At 41.0% G+C, this 15,186-nt stretch overlaps 1 pseudogene; it reads right to left on the reverse strand.

The window, feature by feature from the left end:
• Positions 1–4,622: 4,622 nt before the first annotated feature.
• Positions 4,623–12,724, reverse strand: LOC106990996 (high mobility group protein B1-like; annotated as a pseudogene).
• Between the last annotated feature and the right edge of the window lie 2,462 nt (positions 12,725–15,186).

The following is a 15,186-nucleotide window of genomic DNA, read 5'->3' on the forward strand; positions in this document are numbered from 1 at the left end:
TGCTTTTAGAGGTCACCTAGGGTTTAATGGAAATCCAGCAGAAGTACTTTCCCTCTTTGGATGTTCTGCCTGGCTTTTCATCTCTACCTTTTGACCCAATAATAACTTACTTAATCTTCTCTCCCTCATTCCAGACATTACTGCTCCCTCTAAATTCACTGTTCCCTTCAATGGTAACAGGATTTAATACCTTAGCTTTCTGTGATGCCACCAGACTCCAGTCTGGAGATTTTATCTCTGAGATTACTCCTAATCTCCCACACAGAAATATTGGTGATGTGGAGGACATTATTCACTCTAGTCTTCCTTTTCTCTGCAACCAGTGTGAAACCCCCCACAATAATATACACTGTGTGCTAGTAGGCTTGTGGACTGTTGGACTATTCTACTTTTGGTTTAGCTTACTTTTGGCTTGTTGTTGTCGCCTGTTGTTTAGTCGCTAAGTCATGTACGATTCTTCGAGACCCCATGGACTATAGCCCACCAGGCTCCTCTGTCCATGGGATTTCCCAGGAAAGAATACTGGAGTGGGTTGCCATTTCTTTCTCCAAGGATCTTCATGACCCAGGGATCCAACCCACATCTCCTGCATTGGCAGGCAGATTCTTTACCACTGAGCCACCAGGGAAGCCCCCTCCCAGGACTGGCCCTTGTTAGGCCAGCTGTCTCTGACTTCCTCTCCGATCTGCACCCATCTACACTCACGGGCCTCCCTCATTACTTGGAGACACCAGGGCTTTTGCCCTCGCTGATCCTTCTGCCCGGATCATCCTTCTTCTCTCTTCCTCCAGACAGCCACAGCATGTCCCCTTATTCCCTTTAGGTATAAACAGATATCTCTTTCTCAGTGATGCCTTCCCTGGTCATCCAATCCAAAATTTCAGTTCTACCCCCAATGTTTCCAATTCCCCTTCCCTGCTTTATTTTTCTCCTTAGCAAATATCATTATTTAGCATACTATCTATTTTATTTATTTGTCTTGTCTATTGTCTGACTCTTCCGCTAGAACATAAACTCTGGTAGGGCAGGGATTTTAAGTCTGCTTTATTCACTGCTCTATCCTCAGTACCTAGAAGAAGATCTATCAAGCACTCAAAATAAATATATTGAATGAATGACAGAAGGAAACTAAAATGGGGGAAAAAAATTAAGGTGTTAGCACAGGGTTAGATGAACAGATCCATGGAACTGAATGGAAATCCCAGAAACAGACCCCCCACATTTATAAATCCTTGATGTTTGACCATAGTTGATTTTGCAGACCAATGGGGAAGTGACAGACTTTTCAATAAATGGTGCTGAAATTGGATAACCACATGGAAAATAATGAGATTAGACTACTTCCATGTGAAATAAACATCTAAATGTGAAAGACAGAACTATAAAAGCTTTGACTCTAATACTGAAGAATAACTACATGGCCTCACGGAAAAGAAGGATTTCTTAAATAAGACACAAAAAGCACTTTATCTTTAAAGGAGAAGACAAATCCAGTCCTGATCAAATTGAATCGTTATTTTCCAAAAGATACCATAAAGAAAGTGGAAAGACAAGGTGTCGGATAGGGAAAATATCTGAAACACATATAACTGGCACAAGGCTGAGATTAAGAACTCCTGCAACCAAACCACCATTAGAAACCAGGCAGAAGACTAGCGCTTCACATGAAGAGAAATCTAAACGCTCAGTAAGCACACAGAGAGGTGTTCGACTTTATTAACAATGAAAAATCAAGTTAAACCCTCAGTGAAATGACTACCAGATTAACAGAAAAATTCCAAATCTGACAGTGCCAGTATGTTGACATTGATATGGGACGAGGAGATCTTTCATCTTCCGTAGCACTAATGGGCACCTGTGTGAGACAGAATGGAATTGTCCAGTCAGATTAAAGAGAAGCATATTCTATATCCCGGCAAGGCCAGTCTCATGTGTGTACCTCAGAGAAACTCAGGCTCGCGTGCACCAGGATGCATGGGGGAAAAATGTTCATAAAAGCAATGCTTACCATAGTCGGATGTCCTTCAACCCTAGAACGAATAAATTAAATGCAGTACAGTCACAGAAAAGACTACAACAATGAGGATGAACTAACTCGCCCCTCATGAAACAACATGGATGACTCTCAGAAACATCGTGTTGGACACAGAAGCAAGGCACAAAGTAGATAGAGCTGATTACTCCCTTTCTACAAAGTTCAAAAACAGGTCAACTACATTACATAAATTAGGGATCAGATATAGGTGGTAAAACATAAAGAAAGGCAAGAAAATGGTTATCACCAAGGTCAGGACAGTGATTGCCTCTGTGGGGGAAGGAAGGAAATTATAATCGAGAAGGGACAACTGACGGGCTTCTTGGGGGCCAACAGTGTTCTGTTTCTCAGCTTGGGTGGCATTTTACAGGTCTTTGTTTTCTGGTTTGTCTTGAAAATATACTCTCTGTTTCATGCCCTCTGCTGTAAGTATGATGCATCTCATAATAAAACTTTTAAATGTGGAAAGAGAAGAAAGCTTGCAGCTGTAAATACTAGAGACATAAGTTAAAACATCTAAGAAAATATAGTCCAGTTAAGAAAATGGAAATATTGGATCGATTAAAGAGTGAGATGTCACAAATGCCTGTGGCATAGCTTTGTGATATGCATGATCCCACCATAAGTACTAGGTAAAAATAAGAAAAATCAATTTGTAAAACTGTTTCAGCAGGTATTCTAGCCAGATGCTCATCATCAAGTAACAAGAGTCTGAAAGAGTCACTTACAATTTTTAGTTATACTTGAGAAGAAAATTGTATACTAGTATGGCGTATTACTAAAGTCTACAATAACAGATGTGCACTGTAATCCCACTGGCTAAGCACAGTACAGTTTCATTTTTCATATGCAGCCTGATGGGCAGCAGGGAGGAGAAGTAGCTTTGTTCCACAGTCATTCAGGAACTTCCTGGATGTCAACAGTCAGCTTGCAGACCCCACAGAAAGTTTTAGGGTTCCATCATTTCCGCCCACATTCCACTGGCCAGAATCTAATCACGTGGTCCAACACGCAAGGAATGATGGAAAACAAAGTCCTTTGCTAGAAGCCACTTGTTAGCAGCAGCTCTATAATGTGCAAGGGGAACATAAGACTTCATGAAAAAGCTGGCCTTCACTGCCACGGTGGTATTCAATATTTTATATATTTTTGAAGATTTCAGAATATATATTTTTTGACCCTCAAGGTTCCACTGTACATCGACTACAGCATTGTTATAGTATGTTGTCTAAACTGTAAACTTCATATTGATAAGAAATGAGTCTTTTAAACCTCAACATGAATCAGCCATGACAGAAAACAGCAAAATACTGTAAAGCAATTATCCTTTGATAAAAAATAAATAAATCTTAAAAAAGAGATAATCATTAAAAAAAAAAAAAGAAATGACTCTTTCATTTTAACAGGTAAGAGCATACAGAAAAAGTCTAACCGCCCCCCCATTCCACACAAAAGTTGACACAGTGTACAATGTGTTCTGCATCTAGCTTTTATCTCTTAACAGTATACCTTGGGACATTTCCAATGCCCTTACATAAAGAGCCTCCTCATTCTTTGTTATAACTGCACAGTATCCCACCATATGGATGCTTTGTCATTCTTTAAGCAGGGACAGGTCCTATATCCCCAATGCCTAATAGAGCACCTGATACATAGGGAGGGCACTTTATAAATATTTGAAAAATGAATAACTCTGCCCTCAAGAAGATGGTAGTATAATAAACATACAAACCTAGACATGAAGAAGGCCAAGAACATGGTATATTACATAACAGTACACACGACACATGAAACAAGCAGAGATAATTTATTTTAAAGGTAATTATTCAAGTGGGACGTGATGTCTAAGAGCCCATGTCCCGAGCTCGCGTTCAGACCACCCAAGTTGCAGTGTGAGCTCTGCCATTCACTAAGCATACAACCTTAGGCAGACGACTTGTTCTCACTGTGCCTCCATTTCTTCACCTTGCAGTTGGACTAACTAAATGGGATAATACACATTAAAGCTTCACCATTCCTGGCATATCCCCAGCACTCAGTACAGGTTAGACATCATCTCAGATGAGATGGGGCTGACAGAGGCAGCCTCATGGAGGTGTGTTTTGGTGGGAAAGGAGGAGGGTGGTACAAATAATACAAAGGTCTCAACAGGAAGGAATGCCGGGAGCAAAGGTGTAGCCATAGGATCCCTAAGGACCCTGTGGGGGATGTCAACAGAATTGTATTTGGAGCACAGACAGCTTCCTAAGGAGTAATGAAACAACGAGATTGGTGAGATGTAGACTCTGACAGCAAATTGAAATTTGTGATTAATGCCAGTGTAAGTCAGAGAGATGACATTTCATAGCTCTGTCTCAGGAAGATAATTTTAATAAGCAGTGTTCAGGATAGATCAGAAAGACAAGTGAAAGAAAAAAATTAATACTGTGTGATGATCATTATAGTGTTTCAAAACATCAAATCACTGTGTTGTGCACTTGGAATTGACAGTGTCATAGGTCAATTTTTACTTTAATTTTCCTGACTAGCCAAACACATTAATAAAACAATTAATATTATGTTCCTACTTTGTGTTGATTTTGGCCCTTCATAAACTTGATCTCATTTTGCTTTCACTCAGCTCTATGATGAAGGTATTATTAGCCCTGTTGTAGATACAGCCTGACTTGAAGAGGCTGGGTATTGTGTACTGCCCACAGCTGGAGAACAAAAAGTCAGCAAAGTTAAGTAGAACCTGAACTTGTCTGACTCCAAAGCAGAGGTGTGCTAGGACTGACACATTACAGCCTTGCAAGAGCTGATAGGCAAAATTTCAGGAATTTTGTGAGCGTCTGTCAGGCAGTTAGTGATATAAACTTAAGTAATGCAAAACTTAAGTGATGCAAACTTACACTTTAATTATATTTAAAACAAGAGAATAAATACTGAAAATTCATCACTTCCTAAGTATTAACACTACCTGTGATAGTGTCTATGCTGTTAAGGTTATTTACATCTTTTGGATCTGTAGAGTGGAAATACTAAATAATGTTATGCTACCCTGAATCTCTTCCCAACTACAATCAGTAAGATCATGCTGATAGCTTGAAATTGACTGTGATGGGAGTATTTACAACAGAACAAATGGGACACATTACAATTCAGGACTTGATTTATCATTTTGCCAATTGTCTAGACTTAAGAAGGTGGTGGGAAAATGTTAGAAATGTAGACTATACTTACAAGTGTGTTGTGTCTATAGTGACTACATTTTTCAAAACACAAAAACATTGAGGAACGACTCCTTCAGTATTAGGAGACTGTTACCTGATTCAGCAAGGAAGTCCCTTATGTCATTGACAAATCAGTGAAGTTTCAACATATGTCTTTGCTGTTCATTTTCCTCTTATTCAGTAAACAAAAACACCAACCAACATTCATGACAAAACTGTATTCTTCTGTCAACTGCAACCTAGGTTGGCTATGGATACAGAGTTAGGGAAAAACCACAAGAGCTTTCGGTGAGAATCATCGGCTAATTGGCTATATGGTTGTTGCTGTTCCATTGCTCAGTTGTGTACGACTCTTTGCGACCCCATGGACTGCAGCACACCAGGCTTCCCTGCCCTTCACCATCTTCCGGAGCTTGCTCAGACGCATGTCCATTGAGTCAGTGATGCCATCTAACCATCTCATCCTCTGTCACTCCCTTCTCCTCCTGCCCTCAATCTTTCCCAGCATCAGGGTCTTTTCTAATGAGTCAGCTCTTCCCATCAGGTGGCCAAAGTGTTGGAGCTTCAGCTTCAGCATCCAGTCCTTCCAATGAATATTTAGGGTTGATTTCCTTTAGGATTGACTGGTTTGGTCTCCTTGCTGGCCAAGTGACTCTCAAGAGTCTTCTCCAACACCACAGTTCAAAAGCATCAATTCTTCAGTTCTCAGCCTTCTTTATGGTCCAACTCTCATATACGTACATGACTACTAGAAAAACCATAGCTTTGACTATATGGACCTTTGTCAGCAAAGTGACGTCCCTGCTTTTTAATACTCTCTCTAAGTTTGTCATAGTTTTTCTTCCAAGGAGCAAGCGTCTTTTAATTTCATGGCTGCAGTCATAGTCCACAGTGATTTTGGAGCCCAAGAAAATAAAGTCTATCACTATTTTCATTTTCCCCCATTTATTCGCCATGAAGTGACGGGACTGATGCCATGATCTTAGTTTTTTGAATGTTGAGCTTTAAACCAGCTTTTTAACTCTCCTCTTTCACCCTCATCAAGAGGCCCTTTAGTTCTTCTTCACTACCTGCTATATGGTCATTTACAACAAAGGGTAGTATATTTAATAATATTTGTAAGCTGTGTGCTACCTATCCTTTCTATCAGTAAAATTTATAATAAACATATATATGCACATTTTTCTAGAAAGGCAGTTGCTGAACATTTATCAGCACTTCAGTGTTCTAAGTTATCATATCACCTTGCCTCCCAAGGGGAGAGGGAGACCAACCGTGCTTCTCTAGATCAAGTTAATGAATAGCAGCCTCCATCAAACATAGTATACTTATTTTAGGCAAACTGTGCTATTTTCTTTTAACCTTTTCCCTGATTTTATTCTAGGTCCTTGAAATACATCACTTCTTATTTTCAGCCCAAATTATGCAAGTATGTAAGACTTCCTCTAATTCTGTAAATAGTAATTTTCTGACTCTGCCTTTTCCTTCAACATACTGATTCATCAGTTCTAAGATGCACTTTTTTTTTTTTTTTCACATTCTAACATCTCTGAAATCGAGAATCCTCTTATAGTCACTGTTGGCCCGGCAGCAGCTGTGTCACTGCTTCCCATGTGTGAGCTTGGCCGTACCTCTTCCATTGGCATCACTGCAGATGAGCTTCACTGATGTCTAAAACGTCCTTTAAAAGGCTGCTCGCTGAAATAAAAGGTTGCCGTAGTCACAGAACTGCAGAGAAACAGAGCAACAGGGACAAACTGGTAGAAATAAACCAAACATTTCACTATGGAGGAATGGCCAAAATGCTAATTCTCCTGTAAAGACCAGCCAAGAGCTTTATAAGATCAAAGAAAGGAAGAGGCCCACCACTAGATGAAGTTGTGTTCCATTTTGTACCTGACATACATATATGCAAAAGCAATGTCCATCAGAATATCATGCACCAAGCAAATATAGCAAATAAAGGGAGGGAAAACTGCCAAATCTCTAGGAATAAATAAAATTTGAGATTTGCTGAAATCTGATTACTAGTTTTATTTTCCTCTTCCATTCACTGATTTATATCATCAAACATTGCTTTGCATGTCTCTCAAATATCATATGTTTTGGTATTTAACTAGAGAAATATAAAAGCTACTTTGAAACCAAAAGAAGGCCATCTCCACATAGGATCTGTCCTAACTCTATATGCCTCTCTTTCAGTCTTCCTTCCTTTAGAATATAACAGCAACCAACTGCTTTTTTCAAATAACTTTTAGATCGATGCATAATACACATATAAAAATGCAAACATTGTAAAGGTACAGTTCAAAGAATTACTACAAAGTAACCACCATGCAGGTTAAGAAAAGAACATCAGTAGTATCCCAGACAGGTCCCCCCCAGTTACTAACTCTCCTCTCTTCCCCAAAGATATCCTCTAACAATATAGATTCATTTTGCCCATTTTTAAACTTTATATAAATAGAATGAGATAGTTTATATTGTTTTACTTTTATTTCTTTCACTCAATAACATGTTTGTGAGATTTATCAAACTTCAGGAGTGAGAAGGGAGAGTCAATGCTTTTCAAAAATATTGATAACCCTACTCTTAAGAGACTTTGGGTTTCCCAGGTCGTGCTAGTGTAAAGAACACACCTGCCAATGCAGGAGACATAAGAGATGTGGGTTTGATCCCTGGGTCGAGAAGATCCCCTGGAGGAGGGCATGGCAACCCACTCCAGTATTCTTGCCTGGAAAATCCAATGACTGGCAGGCTACAGTCCATAGGGTCACACAGAGTCAGACACAACTTACCACACACCCACGCAAGAGACTTTGGGATCTTTTAATTGGTCTGTTCTCTTCCTCAATGTGAAAACGTTGACCTTGCCTTACACTTTTTCCTTTCCCTATATTTTTTTTGAACTGAATTCCCTTTCTTACCACTTCCCAGCATCAGCAGATACTAGATGCTTCCAGTGGGACCCCAGACAGCACTCCCATCTCCTCGGCCTCCCCATCAGGAGAAAAGGCTTATTCCTTGCTCTTGTCATAGTTGGCCAGCACCCAGGGCTGGTATGATGCCTTATAGGAGGGCATCTAGAAATCCAGGAGTTTCCTTCTACCTTGTTGCTCTGCCGTCTTCATGATGGCAGTCCTCATGTTCCAAGATAAGGCACCACAGAATCGACATTGTGAGCAGTAGGATAGGGAGGGGGGAGAGAATGGCCTGTTCCTCTCTTTAAGGGTGCAATCTGAAAATTGCACAGGTTAACTTTTCTCATAACAGCCCATAAGTCAGAACTTTGTCATATGGCCACATTGAACTGCAAGGAAGAATAAATAGCTATCTTACTTCTGGAAGACCATGAGCCCAGGCTTAGAAGAAGGAAAGAGCTAATGTTGGGGAGCAACTGGCACTCCCTGCCACCCCACCCTTGGAGTGAATGCCAACTGAAATGCCAACACTTTTACTAGGTCCCCCTGCTGAATCCCCCAGTATCCAGAAGCACTGAATCCCAGCAGCTCTGCCTCTTAGCAATGATGCTCCTCAAAACATGCTCAGAACCTTTTGTACCTCTTGGATTCTCTCATTACTTCTGTGCACATGTCTTATTCCCCTGCTGCTGCTGCTGCTGCTAAGTCGCTTCAGTTTTGTCCAACTCTTCGCGACCCCATAGAAGGCAGCCCACCAGGCTCTGCTGTTCCTGGGATTCTCCAGGCAAGAACACTGGAGTGAGTTGCCATTTCCTTCTCCAATGCATGAAAGTGAAAAGTGAAAGTGAAGTCGCTCAGTCATGTCCAACTCTTAGCGACCCCATGGACTGCAGCCCACCAGACTCCTCCATCCATGCCAAATGTAAATCTCCTTGAGGGCAGGATCCAAGTTGGATTCAGTTTGCATTTTCCATGCTAGGAAGCAATTCTTGCATTGAAATTGGTTCAAGTATTTATCCTGCCTTCCTGTGGGAACTATAAATAGGGATAACCAAATAGGTAAGGAGAAATTTCCTTTTATAGAAATATTCCAGCTAATATTTAAAGAAGAAATGATAGGATTAAAATATCACCACTTCATAATCCCTAAAGAAACAATAATGGATTGAACATGACTGCTGACACCTCAAAAGGAGAGACAAACCTACACATCTTTAAACCTCTGCAATTTGGGGGCTTCCCAGGGAAAGCTGGTGAAGAATCCACCTACCAATGCAGGACACATGAGAGATGGGGGTTCAGTCCCTGGGTCAGGAAGATCCCCAGGTGGAGGAAACGGCAACCCACTCCAGTTTTCTTGCCTGGAAAATTCCTTGAACAGAGGAGACTGGTAAGCTACAGTCCATGGGGTCACAAAGAATTGGACATGACCAAACACGTGCACACACACACACATACTTATTAGTTTATTAGCATCATCCAGGACTCAGATGTTCAGTATTCCTCCTGAAATTACATAAAAACGCAAATGGAAAGAATCCAAGTCAAAATTATGTAACAAAACAGCGCTCCATCACAAAAGCATGTTAAATTGTAAGAATGTTATTTTAAAACACTGGCACTTTAAGAAAACGATAGTCTTGAAAACCACAGAACTGCCAAATTGTTCTCTAAACTGCTAAGCAGATAAACATATGACCCTAATGAATGAGCTCGAATTTTTAAAAAAATCAAATTCAAATAAATCAGATAATTCACACTGAGATACAGAGTTTATGTATCTTCTCCCCTCATGTCTATTGATTATAAAGGGGCAAACCATTACATAGGAAGATATACCTGATTTAAAGTGTGGTACATGATGTTAAAAGTTGACCCGATTAATTAATTAAGTATCTCTAATGGAACATCTCAAGTTTCCTAAATAGTCCGTATTTAGATAAAAAGGAAAAGATATTTACAGCCAGCACCTTTTCCCCAGAGCCTCTGTCAATGTCAACAAAAAAACTTAATACGTCAGTCTTGTATTTTAAGCTCACGCTTCTGGGGCTACATTCTCAGGTTTTTAACAAGGGAACTGCAAATATAACTGCCCAGCCCATGGACTGTTTTACTAGTCCCTCAGGGACAGGCTTTCAAAATGCTTAATTCTAATAATCCCATGCTGTGAGTAGATGGGTTAGTCTTCACTTTGTAAATGTAACTGGGCTCTGTGAACTCAATATCAACTGATCAAGATTTGAGCCTCAGTTATGAAGGAAACAGTGGAAACAGTGTCAGACTTTATTTTGGGGGGCTCCAAAATCACTGCAGATGGTGATTGCAGCCATGAAATTAAAAGACGGTTACTCCTTGGAAGGAAAGTTATGACCAACCTAGATAGCATATTCAAAAGCAGAGACATCACTTTGCCAACAAAGGTCCGTCTAGTCAAGGCTATAGTTTTTCCAGTGGTCATGTATGGATGTGAGAGTTGGACTGTGAAGAAAGCTGAGTGCCAAAGAATTGATGCTTTTGAACTGTGGTGCTGGAGAGGACTCTTGAGAGTCCCTTGGACTGCAAGGAGATCCAACCAGTCCATTCTAAAGGAGATCAGTCCTGGGTGTTCTTTGGAAGGAATGATGCTAAAGCTGAAACTCCAATACTTTGGCCACCTCATGCGAAGAGCTGACTCATTGGAAAAGACTGATGCTGGGAGGGATTGGGGGCAGGAGGAGAAGGGGACGACAGAGGATGAGATGGCTGGATGGCATCACCAACTCGATGGACATGAGTTTGAGTGAACTCTGGGAGTTGGTGATGGACAGGGAGGCCTGGCGTGCTGCAATTCATGGGGTTGCAAAGAGTTGGACACGACTGAGAGACTGAACTAACTAACTAACTATGAAGGAAAACTGTCTCAATTCAACTTTTATTATCCTCTTCATGAGTATGCAAGGTATGTAGACAAAAGCTTTTTATCACCTAACTATATGAAAGATGAAGCACTGCAATAACTCATGCAATCCAAAATGGGCAAAAGGAAAAGACCAGCTTCTGCTCAGGAGAAAATTGTCAGACCTATGGAAAGGACAATACTAATAAAAAGTTGTATTTGTTTAGAAGCGTTCAGAATGTCAACAAAACAGCTGCAACTTTTTTCTTTTTTTGCAATTACAGGATGGTGTTCAGTTAACAGAATAAGAATTATTTCATATAAGCTTCATCAGAGACAACTGAAGATGAAAAACACTTCCATTCCCAAATGTAACTAACTTGAGCTATGCACCAACAAGAACAGGCTTTAAATTTCCAGGCAAATCTGCAACCCCCATAATAGTACCAGGCAGGGTCAGTAGCTGTTGAAAATATCACCGGGACAGGGCCATCTAAAGACACATTTGGTAGTATGTTACCTATATAAGAAAAGACACTGTGCAGTTTAAAAACAAATCTTACAAAGCCTTACATTCCAGTTTTTTTCCTTGAAAGGAGTGAGCTGTCCACATGGGGGTTAAATTCTTTATAGACAAGAGAAAAAAAAACTGGGTTAGGAGCAACTTACTCATCATCTTCCTCTTCATTTTCTTTTTTAAAAAGCTGTTGACTTACTTATTTCTGGCTGCGCTGGGTCTTCATTGATGCCGGCTTTTCTCTATTTGTGGTGAGTGGGGGCTGCTGTCTAGCCGCAGTACACAGGCTTCTCATTATGGTAGCTTTTCTTGCTGCAGGGCTCCAGGCTCAGGGGACTCAGTAGTTGCGGCTCGCGGCTCTCCTCATATTCCTTCTTATTCTCGCTTTTTTCAGCCTTTGGTTGCTGCATCGCGATAGTCAGTCATGTCTGACTCTTTGCAACCCCGACTCTGAGCCACCGGGGAAGCCTACTATTAAGAAATATTTCTAAGTATAAAGACAGGTCAACTTAAAAAGTGTCAGCAGATAAATGTTTGACTTTATCTTATAATCTGTAAAAATATGGAAGCTTCACGAACTTGCACGCCATCCTTGTGCAGGGCCAGGCTGCTCTTGTGTATCGCTCCAAAGTTAGTATGTGTGCTCGCTGTTGTGCATCGGGTTTCCCTTTAGCCTGGCATGCAGCAATACTCTTCTTGGACTTTCCCTCCAGCTGAGCAGCCTTCTTCTCACAGGGCTGCTTGGCATCTGCTGCAGTGTTAGTCCACATCTCTCTCAGTCTCTTGGCAGCTTCACCAGTGAAGAGGCCAGGGTGTTCTCCTTTGATTTTTGGACAATACTCAGAACAAAACCAGGAAAAGGCCGAAGGAGGCCTCTTGGGCACATTGGGATCTTTGAACTTCTTTTTTGTTTCCTCTTTAGGAGGGATATAAATTTTAATTTCTTCTGCATGACGGGCCTTCCCTGCCTTTGCCATGTCTACGAACGTCCCTTTGGCTTGAGCAAACGTGGTCCTCCACCTCTCTGCACACTTCTTAGAAAACTCTGAGACGTTGACTGAGCATCTGGGTGCTTCTTCTTGTGCTCCTCCCAGCAAGTTCGCACAGAAAATGCGTATGATATTTTTCTCTTGGCTTCTTAGGATCTCCTTGGCCCACGTTTGGTTATTTTTCCTCAGCCATGCACAGGGTCACCCAGTGCTACCCGGCTCTCACTTGCCCTGGTGCCATCTCTGAGAAACTCAACATACTTCGATGGCTGTGAGAGTGGGAGCCAGATACAGCCTCCTCACTCTCTCCAATCTGTCAACAACCGTACATTTTGCGTCTGTCTGACAGGGTCTTTCAAAAATAGATAATCTGGGGACTTCCCTGGCAGTCCAGTTAAGATTTCAAACTTCCATTGCAGGAGGCATGGGTTCTGTCCCTAGCCAGGGAACTAAGATCCCACATGCCTTGAGGTACAGATGGAAAAATAAAATCTGAATTTAAAAGAAATATAGAGGAGGGTGGAATATTTTAAATAATACCAGAGGTGGGAACCTGTAAAGGACAAATGACCTGGTTTCTTCAATATGTAAGTTGAAAGGAAAAAAGAGAAAGACAAAAGGGAAAAACCTATAGATTACAAGAAGCTCAAAATGTGTGTCAGTCACTTGCAATATGTGGAACTTATTTCAGTTCAGTTCAGTTGCTCAGTCGTGTCCAACTCTCTGCAACCCCAAATTGTAGCACTCCAGGCCTCCCTGTCCATCACCAACTCCCAGAGTTCACCCAAACTCATGTCCATCAAGTCAGTGATGCCATCCAGCCATCTCATCCTCTGTCGTCCCCTTCTCCCCCGGCCCCCAATCCCTCCCAGCATCAGAGTCTTTTCCAATGAGTCAGCTCTTCGCATGAGGTGGCCAAATTATTGGAATTTCAGCTTTAGCATCATTCCTTCCAAAGAACACCCAGGACTGATCTTTAGAATGGACTGGTTGGATCTGCTTGCAGTCCAAGGGACCCTCAAGAGTCTTCTCCAATACCACAGTTCAAAAGCATCAATTCTTTGGCACTCAGCTTTCTTCACAGTCCAACTCTCACATCCATACATGACCACTGGAAAAACCATAGCCTTGACTAGATGGACCTTCGTTGGCAAAGTAATGTCTCTGCTTTTGAATATGCTATCTAGGTTGGTCATAACTTTCCTTCCAAGGAGTAACTGTCTTTTAATTTCATGGCTGCAATCACCATCTGTGGTGATTTTGGAGCCCCAAAAAATAAAGTCTGACACTATTTCCACTGTTTCCCCGTCTATTTCCCATGAAGTGATGGGACCAGATGCCATGATAGTTTTCTGAATGTTGAGCTCTAAGCCAACTTTTTCACTCTCCTCTTTCACTTTTATCAAGAGGTTTTTTAGTTCCTCTTCACTTTCTGCCATAAGGGTGGTGTCATCTGCATATCTGAGGTTATTGATATTTCTCCCAGCAATCTTGATTCCAGCTTGTGCTTCCTCCAGCCCAGCGTTTCTCATGATGTACTCCAAACAAACTATGAAAATAACCAAACATGCAAACCTGAACTGAGTGGATATTTGATATGAGGCAATTACTGTTAATTTTTAAGGTCCAATAATGATATTATGGTTATGTCCTTGGTTAGGAGTTCTTATCTTTTGGAGATTCAAGTTGAAATATTTACAGATTAAATAACAGAAAGCCATGGGGGAGGGGTGTATAGGTGAAAAAAATACAAATGAGTTGATAGTTATTGTTGGGTGATGGGTACATGGAGTGTTATTATATATTTTCTCTACTTTTATTTTTGCTTGAAATTCTCCATAATATGTTTTTAATACAAAAAATGGCCTCCTTCATGGTGCCTAGATCAGTATTTACACACAGCAGGTACTCTGCGAAAAATATGTACTGAATTGTCAGACAGCATCAGCTTTAGGGTCATCTGGGCTCCAACACCCATTTTCAGTGCTGATATTCACCCAGTATCTTACATACAATGACCACTCGCTGCCTTCTTAGAATTCCCATCAGGCCCTCATGTAGGACATGAATAGACAACCGATCAGAGCTGAATGCACCTGGGGTAGCAACCAAGTCACAGATAGGTGAGCCAATCAGATTCTCTCTCAGTGACTTGAAATAAGATGCTAAGACTTGGTCAGACAAGAAGGGGCCCTACCAACGAAAGATTTTATAGGGTGGAGGGCAAAAGTCTGCACCACATACTTTTACATGAAAAGAAGTTCAACTTCACTCACTGTAAGAGACATACAAATTGAAACTACAGTGAAAAATCATTCCAGTCCCATCAAACTAGCAAACATTCAAAAGTGTAGCAACATATATGGTTGGCAAGGTGGTGATGATACAGGGACTCTCATATATTGCAGGTAATAATACAAACGAGTACAGCCCTGTGGAGAGGAAGTTGGTAATACCTATCATGTACCTTGTGAGCCAGAAATCCCATTTCTAAGAATTTAGGCTCAAAAGACACCTCGAACAATACAAAACTACATAGGCACAGGGTTATTTATTACAGCATTATGGGTAAGTCACAACTGCAAAATACTGGAATATTCCTTTTTGTCTGTGCGTATTTCTTGTGTCTGGCTTCTT

Source organism: Ovis aries, chromosome 3 (assembly GCF_016772045.2).
Source record: "Ovis aries strain OAR_USU_Benz2616 breed Rambouillet chromosome 3, ARS-UI_Ramb_v3.0, whole genome shotgun sequence".
NCBI classification, from domain to species: domain Eukaryota; kingdom Metazoa; phylum Chordata; class Mammalia; order Artiodactyla; family Bovidae; genus Ovis; species Ovis aries.